This window comes from Sturnira hondurensis, unplaced genomic scaffold (genome assembly GCF_014824575.4).
Source record: "Sturnira hondurensis isolate 20B ecotype Veracruz unplaced genomic scaffold, ASM1482457v3 Scaffold0009341, whole genome shotgun sequence".
NCBI classification, from domain to species: domain Eukaryota; kingdom Metazoa; phylum Chordata; class Mammalia; order Chiroptera; family Phyllostomidae; genus Sturnira; species Sturnira hondurensis.
The window spans coordinates 367,707-376,050 of NW_028081972.1; the positions used below are offsets into that span (position 1 = coordinate 367,707).

General features: G+C 40.3%; 1 pseudogene; it reads left to right on the top strand.

Moving 5' to 3' along the window:
- Nucleotides 1-6,330: 6,330 nt before the first annotated feature.
- Nucleotides 6,331-6,589, top strand: LOC118994469 (small nuclear ribonucleoprotein E-like; annotated as a pseudogene).
- Nucleotides 6,590-8,344: the final 1,755 nt, after the last annotated feature.

Here is an 8,344-nt window from a genome sequence, read left to right on the forward strand (position 1 = left end):
TAAGCCAGCAACCATGGCGTGAATCCTGGTGTTTTTAGTCTGTGCCCGGCTGGGTAGGGAGGGAGCTAATGACTGGCTCTCTTCCAGGGGCCTTACTAGTAGCCCAAGACTTCCCGCGTCTGTGGCAGACCTGGCTCTGATCCCAGGCTACAGGAAACACATGGGCGGCTCTCAGTTCTCCCAACGTGGCAACTGCAGCCTGACTCTATGGGTTATCAGAGCTCTCTGGTTTGTTTCCCAATGCCCACTCCTCTCTCTGCCACTACAGGCAAACCGATTTCTTCTGGTGTTTTCCAATCCTTGTCCTGCCGGATAGGGAGGGTCCCGGTGACTAGTTCTCTCCCAGCGTTGTTGTTGCCGGCCCTTGGCTCTCAGAGACCGGTGTGGCCCAGCCAGGGCCAGGCAAGGCCTGGCGGAGGGCCTGCAGACTCTGTGCTGTTCCCTCATATCTTGTTGACCTGTGGTCATCTCCTCTCCTCATCCTCTGGTCATTCAGTGTCCGCTATACTTTCTGGAGTCCTACCTTCCTATATGCTGGGTCCCTTTTGGGTATCCGCTGTGCTCCTCCGCAGATCGGCCCGGTTTTTCTCTGGCATGTGGAAGGAAGCAAAATCCTTTGTCCTACTCTGCCGCCATCTTCTCTATACCGTCCTATAACATTTTTTCAATCCACTGATTCTGGGAAGATACTAGGCAGAGATGATATAGGTTTTAAGAGTGTAGTGTCTCAAGTCAGACTGATTGATTTGTCTTGGAAAATGCAGATAACATTTTTTGTGTGTCATTTTTCTTAATTTTTATCTGTAAAGAAACTACACATTTGGATGCAAGGGGCCTCCAAGTCATGCAGGGCCATAATAGCTTTCCTTTCCTGTTGCAAATAGAGTACAGGAGCCTTTCTTAAGTAAGGGCCTCACACTGGCCATGGGTGCTGGTTTTTGTTCCTTGTAAGAGCTGAGCTTTCTGAGTTTGCACAAGCATCAGGCATGTGCCTTAGTGGTGTTTGGGAATATGAGAATGTGCAGAGATGCAGTAATGATTTTAAGGACAGTGGCCAGGAGAAATAACAATGTTCCTATGATCCTACCCTAGACTCACACAAGGAGAAGGAATCGGACTAGAACTCATTTGTAGAAATAAGGTTCCTGATGACTAGGTGAAAGGGAGACATATTTATTATTGACCCACGTTAAAAACTAAATGAAAAACAAACATAATGCCCACAGGGTAGATATCAAGCACCACATTTATTACTAAGCTATGTTTGAGGCTTGGCACCCACTCACCCCCATCATGGAATTGCCTGCCCAACAGGGAACTTGGCTCTGCTGAGGTTAACGCTTGCCTAGAGTTGGTAACCTCTAATTCTGCCTTACAGTGGTCTCTGTGGAGAGGGGAAGAGATTGAACCAGTGGCTATATTTGCCCACCTGGTAATTTACAGCATATCAGTAAAGATATATTTGGAGAAAGTGGGGGGAAGTTGCTATATTTGGCAACAGGCAGAGGTTTAATCCCTACTCAGGGGAACCAGAATATTGAGGAATAAACATTCCCTCTAATACCTCAAAAGTTTCAAGATTTTACGCAGTGATTCAGACTTTAAAAATGACATATCAAGGATATAAGTCTCTCTGTAGCTTTATTTGAAAAGACGGCAAAGCATATCTTCTTGTTAGAAATACAACAATTTCTGTGGCCCACACAGACATGACTTTGAGGTCGATTTTCTTTTCAGATCAATGAAACATATATAAGTGCTCATCTGCTGAATCCTTTAGGTGTTTATATTTCATGAATAATCCATTTCCCAAGAAAGTCATATTACAGAAATGCATTCTGTTGCTGTTCCAGAAGCATATATGACCAAGCCATGGGAATATGGGGGACAAAAAGGACAAACAGCAGAAGAGAAACTTTCTGAATGTGAGCACATCTCTCTTGTCCATCAGAGAAATGAATAGATAGATCTGCACAGATAAATGGAAATTGAACTCAATGTATTTCTCTGAATGATGTTTTTTATAAAATGGAGAAAGAATGGTGATTTTTATCTTATCTGTACAGTTTTTAAAAGGCATTTGAAAATTTGATATTTTCTATCAGACCAGATGTTCATCTCCCAACAATAGTAATAATGCCCACAGTTAATGTATTAGGAACCATGCTAAGAGTTTCACATATGTGTATTATTTTATTCAATACCCTGCACATCCCTATAATATACATGCTTCTGTTATTCCCATTGGACATAGGATAGTAAGGAGCAAGGAGTCTAAGGGACTGAAGTCATTCAAGTGTTTCTGCCTTCACAGTCTATACTGTAAACCACTGGCATCAGTCTTCACATGTCTGGACACAATTCTAATCTTCTAGTGATTCTGGGATATGAGAACCTGCAGAGTTTTGTATCATCTGTTCGTGTATTTATTTATTCTAGAGCTTCATTTATAGTTATGCAAACATTTGTGTGCTAGGCCCTAGCAAAATCAGCAAGTTCCTCCCTTTATGCACCTTGCCAGACAGTGCCCTGTTGAGACTCATCTCATTCTGCTAGGACAGTTTACTTGTCCTGGTCTACCCCTGCATTGGGGAAAAGAAGGAGCTTTATAAAATTCTGCAAAGAAACTAATTCTTTAAGAGGCATTTCTTCCCCTTATTATTTGCTGAAATTTACATGCCAACCAGATTCTGTGACTTGAAAGCAAGCGATTCCATAAAGGAAAATCATCTGTAGGTGATGTTGTGTGTGGGAAATGGGTGGTTAATGCCAACAGGAGGATGCCTGCCAATGCTGGTATAGCAAAGGATGGACAAGCACTGTGCGCGGTGACTTGGCGCTGTGTCTATCAAGGGCACAGCCAGATTATTGGCTACATCCCCAGGAATTTCATTAGGAGTGGTAGCTGCAGCACTCCTCAGTGCTGGGCCCTGGCAACAATGGGAGGGGGGAGGGGCTGAGGCATATTGGACCATTGGGTGCTAGTTTTGAGTACCACAAGTGTGCAGGGGGGCTGGAACACAACAGAGAAATAAAGAGCTCACGTGCTAACATACCCAACTTTGATCCAAGTGGACTGGGGCTTCTACTCTGCCCCATATTCTAAAGTATACTGAAATATCTGCTTCCCACTTCCTATCATAATTTATGATATATATTATCTTATGGATGGTAGCACTGATTTTCCTTTCAGTACTCAAATTTCAAAATGAGATGATAGAAAATTTTAAATTTGAATGACATTTGAAGAGTAGTGTAATCTAAAATGATTTTCTCTTAATGCATAGGCTATAATGTTAAATACTTTATTCTTTGGGTGGATGGTAATAGTTCTGTTACCATGGAACGTTTATTCCTTTAATTTCATGTAAATTTAAATATCATGATGTTTGCTTCTCCAAAATTATGTAATCCTTTTTTATTGGAAAGAATCACAGTTATGCAAATGATTATATCCAAGAAGACAAGCAGCAATTAATTGTGAGAGACAGGCTGTTACTGTAAGAACTGTATTCACACTGAATGGAATTGGACTTCTCTTAAAATAAACCTTTAATAAGAAAGTTCAGTTAGTGCAGATTTTAAAGCCAAGCAATTCGTTGAGACAAGTTTGTATTCTTGCCATAATAGTTTTGCATTTTAATATTTATAGTTTTCTTTTACCCCAGTATGCTTTTAGCTCCTGCCTTATTAAAAAAAGACTGCTTCAGCAAGTAAGAAATATGTGAAGAAAAAGTCTCAGGTTTTATAACTTTAACCAAACTACCCTTGTTATTAATAAACTGGGCAATAATAATCATTTTAAAGATTTTTTAAAAACCTAAATGTGCTTCATTTTTATTTATAGCTTCTCTAAAATTAAAACTAGTTTTCATCATGATTCTTCAACATGTATTGAGTGGGAATTTCCAGCAGGGAATTGCGCACAGAGCGAAGGCCTTTTACAGCTTCTAAATGGAAAGAAGGCTCCATTTGCTGCATTTTCTTTGCTGCTGTCAACAGTCACATGGGTTCAACAACACTTCAAGGTCCTAACATTCTACTTAGAAGCAAAGATGATTTTAGAAGCCAACAAATGCAGGTTCAAACCGTGCAACTTCCACATATTAACTCTGGAGCCTTGGGTAAATTACTTAAAGTCTTTGAGTCTTAGCATGTCCATTTGCATAAGGGCTTAATAATAGAACCTACTTTGTGAAAATTAACTGAGTTAATCCAGGTTTAGCACAGTGTCCAACACACAGTATGTACTCATTTTGATAATAGCTACTATTATTACCTACCTTACTGAGTGCTGTATACTCTGGAGAAATGAGTCTAAGAAAGGAACATTCTAGTGGCGCTCTTTTGTGAAAAGTAGAGATGGAATAAAGTAACATTTACACTCAGACTGAACTTACTGAAACAGCCACGAGTGGAAAACACATTTGCAGGGGGGAAGAAAAAGGCTGCATCAGTTGCATTGAGTCATCCCAGCAAAAACTGCATATGTTGTTTAAATCAGAACGCTCTGACCAGCACACTTGAATTGCCATTGAAATTCTCATTGGGCCAGTAGTTTAACTGGAAGGAATCACAGAGGAAGGCACATATGGTGATCATGTGGCCTAGAGGCTTCATTTGAAATGAAGAGCTCTCAGGTTTTCATGAGTTTTCTGGCTGAAAGGAACCAGTTAAGGAAATTTAACCTCACTTACTAGCCTGGGATCATCGCTGTTGGATTGTAATTTGAAACATTAAATCTAAATAGCTTTGACAATTGAGAGATTTGAAAGGCAGCATCAACTCTTCCAAACTACCAGTATCACCAGCACCATCTACAGTTTCAGTTCTAGTTATAACCCAGTTATGAATCCCAGTTAACCACTGTGGGTCTTGGTGGGACAGCAAATAATAGAGCAGAAGCAGGTGACAAAGAGACTTCAGATTGCTTCTATCCCCTCCCTGTTACATTCCTCTGGAAAAGACAGAAAGGGGCGGGGAGAGAGAGAAGGCAAGGCAAAAGAGAAGAGGGGGGCAGGGAGAAAACTGGCAAGTAAAGGTGAGAAAAAAATGAAGAATCGGAGTGGGAAAGTGAGTGGAGAGAGAGAACATGGTTATATACATCAGAGGGCAGATGGGACGGGGGAAATACACACTCAGTATCTTTGAAAATGTTTCCTCTTGTATTTCTATTCCTCTGGGCTCCTATAGAAGCTTTAACTTTAGATTCACACACAAACCTAATTAGTTTTCTCCAAATTATTAATAAAGTATTCAAACCAGATCTTCTAGCCCGTGAGCTTCCCCACGTGATCAAAGAGAAGCAGCGACACAAGCGTACCAGCGCTTCTGCTCCTCATCCACGAACAGCCCCTAGCTCTGTGCTTTTCAGCAAGAGCCATTCATTAACAGAAAAAGCTGTTAATGGAGCCAGAGTAGCTACCCAAGAGACCATCTGTGCCCCTGCATGGAGTGACTGAGAACGGCCGGCTTGTATCATTTTCACAGAGGTTGGAGTCAGGACTTGAAGGAATTCAATATTTGAGACCACTCTTCCTCTTACTATTTACTGAAGATTACAATTTGTCTCAAGTCAGAAATATTAAAGTAACATACTCTTTCAAAAGATTTGCTTTCATAAGCTGTAGACTGGACTCTCATAAACTGTGACATACACTCTCATGTAGGCAGTCTTCACAGTAAGAATTGCAATAGGAGATTTTTGCTAGAGATATCCTAATGTATTGCTGTGTATTGTATTTATTTACATCCAAGGGTAATTATATTAAGGCTTCATCCAGGAAAAATCCTGTTTTAAGTACCTTCAACTCTTTTCTGTATCAGGTCATGGTAGCCTAAAATGCCAACCCTATCGTCACACCATGCTGTTAGGGGGTGCTTCAGTATACTACTTATATGCCCAAGTATTTTTACAGTTGTGAGTATAAAAAACATAGTTCTTATATTATTCATTAATTATCATTGCCTTTATTTGTGCTATTATACTACTATAACCCTACTTTTGCCTACTCTACCCATAGGAAATTTTGCCTTGAAGAAAGACACACCTAGGTTCAAATCCTGTCTCAGTCACTGAATCCTAAGCCTACTGTCTGATGTGTAAAACAGGATAATAATAACATTGAATTCACAAGGATTAAGTAGGATGTAGGAATTCATTGAGATAAAATATTCATAAAGAGCTTCATCAAGTTTTGCTCATACCAACAATAAATTTGAGCTTTTATTATTGTTGCCCTGAAATCACCTGTAGTGCACCTGTGGTTTCTAAAGTATGTTACAAGGTTTTAAACATTTAAAAAATAAGGTCACTCATCAGCTTCCACTATGGTGTACTGTGGCCAGGGCCAAAAACTGCAGAAGGTGATCATGCAGCCTGTCAACCTCATCTTCAGATACTTGCAAAATAGATCTTGGATTTGGGTGTGACCTAATAAGCAAGTGAATGTGCAGATAGATGGCTGTGTCATTGGTTTTGATGAATATATGAACTATGTATTGGATGATGCAAAAGGGATTCATTCTAAAACAAAGTCATGGAAAGCTAAAAGGAGATACTAGTCTGCTCCAAAGTGTTTCCAACTAGGAATGACTAATGAAGTGAAAAATTGTTGGGAAACAATATGGTTTCTGTTTTTCAGATGTCCTTTGTTGGGAGTATAGTTCTTAAACACTTATTCATATTGCTTTGATTACCCCTATATTATCACCAGGTGATAATAAATGCTATGTGATTATTACTATTCAGCAACCTTATTTTTTAATAATATTTCACAGTATGGATATATGAGTGTTTTAACCATTCACCCTGTAATGGATACTTGGACTGTTTCCAGTTTTTGGCTATGATGAATTAAGTGACTTAAACATTCTTTTAAAGGTTTTGGGGTGAATGTGATTTTCACTTGTCTATGGTGAATTCCTAAGACTGCAATTTCTAGGTTTTATTTTTTTATTTTTTAATATATTTTATTGATTATACCATTACAGTTGTTCTATTCCCCCCTTCATTCCCCTCCACCCGCACACTCCCTCCCCCACCATTCTTCCCCCCTTAGTTTATAACCACGTGTCTCAAGTTCTTTAGATTCTTTATTTCCCCTACTATTCTTGCCCTCCCCCCTATCTATTTTCTACCTACTGTCTATGCTATTTTCTGTACCTTCTCCCCTCTTCTCCTCCTCCCACTCCCCTGTTGCTAACCCTCCATGTGTTCTTCATTTCTATGGTTCCATTTCTGATCTAGCTGTCCTCTTGGTTTGCTTTTGTTTTAGGTGTGGTTGTTAATAACTGTGAGTTTGCTGTCCTTTCACTGTTAATATTTTTCATCTTCTTTTTCTTATATAAGTCCCTTTAGCATTTCATATAATAAGGGCTTGGCGATGATGAACTCCTTGAACTTGACCTTATCTGAGAAGCACTTTATCTGTCCTTCCATTCTAAATGAAAGCTTTGCTGGATAAAGCAATCTTGGCTGTAGGTCTTTGGATTTCATGACTTGGAATACTTCTTTCCAGCCCCTTCTTACTTGCAAGGTCTCTTTTGAGAAATCCACTGACGGTCTGATGGGTACTCCTTTGTAGGTGACTGTCCCCTTATCTCTTGCTGCTTCCAGGATTCTCTCCTTCATTTTCATCTTGGCTAATGTAATGATGATGTGCCTTGGTGTGTTCCTTCTTGGGTCCAACTTCTTTGGGACTCTCCGAGCTTCCTGGATTTCCTGGAAGTCTATTTCCTTTGCCAGACTGGGGAAGTTCTCCTTTATTATTTGTTCAAATAAGTTTTCCACTCATGGCTGTTTCTTTCCCCCTTCTGGTACCCCTATAATCCGGATGTTGGAACGTTTAAAGATGTCCTGGAGGTTCCTAAGCCTCTCCTCATTTTTTTGAATTCTCATTTCTTCATTCCTTTCTGGGTGGATGTTTTGTTCTTCCTTCTGGTCCATTCCATTGATTTGAGTCCCAGTTTCCTTTCCATCACTATTGATTTCCTGTGCATCTCCCTTCATTTCAATTAGTTTAGCATTCATATGTTCCTCTAATTTGTGACTATAATCAACCAGTTCTGTGAGCATCCTGATAAACACTGTCTTGAATTGTGCTTCTGAGAGGCTGGCAATTTCTCGGTCCCTGAGAGTTATCGGCTCTGGGACTTTGAGTTCTTCATGCGCCATCTTTTGGGCTGTTTGTGCCTGTTACGTAGCAGGAACAGAGCCCTAGGTGTTCACCAGAACAGGGCAACTCAGTCGCTGGGTTGTGAGACTGTAAGTGGGGGAGGGGTTAAAGAGGAGCAATGACGTCCCGTCTGCCTCCTCACCTCCCGCTGCAGCCCCCACAGGTTT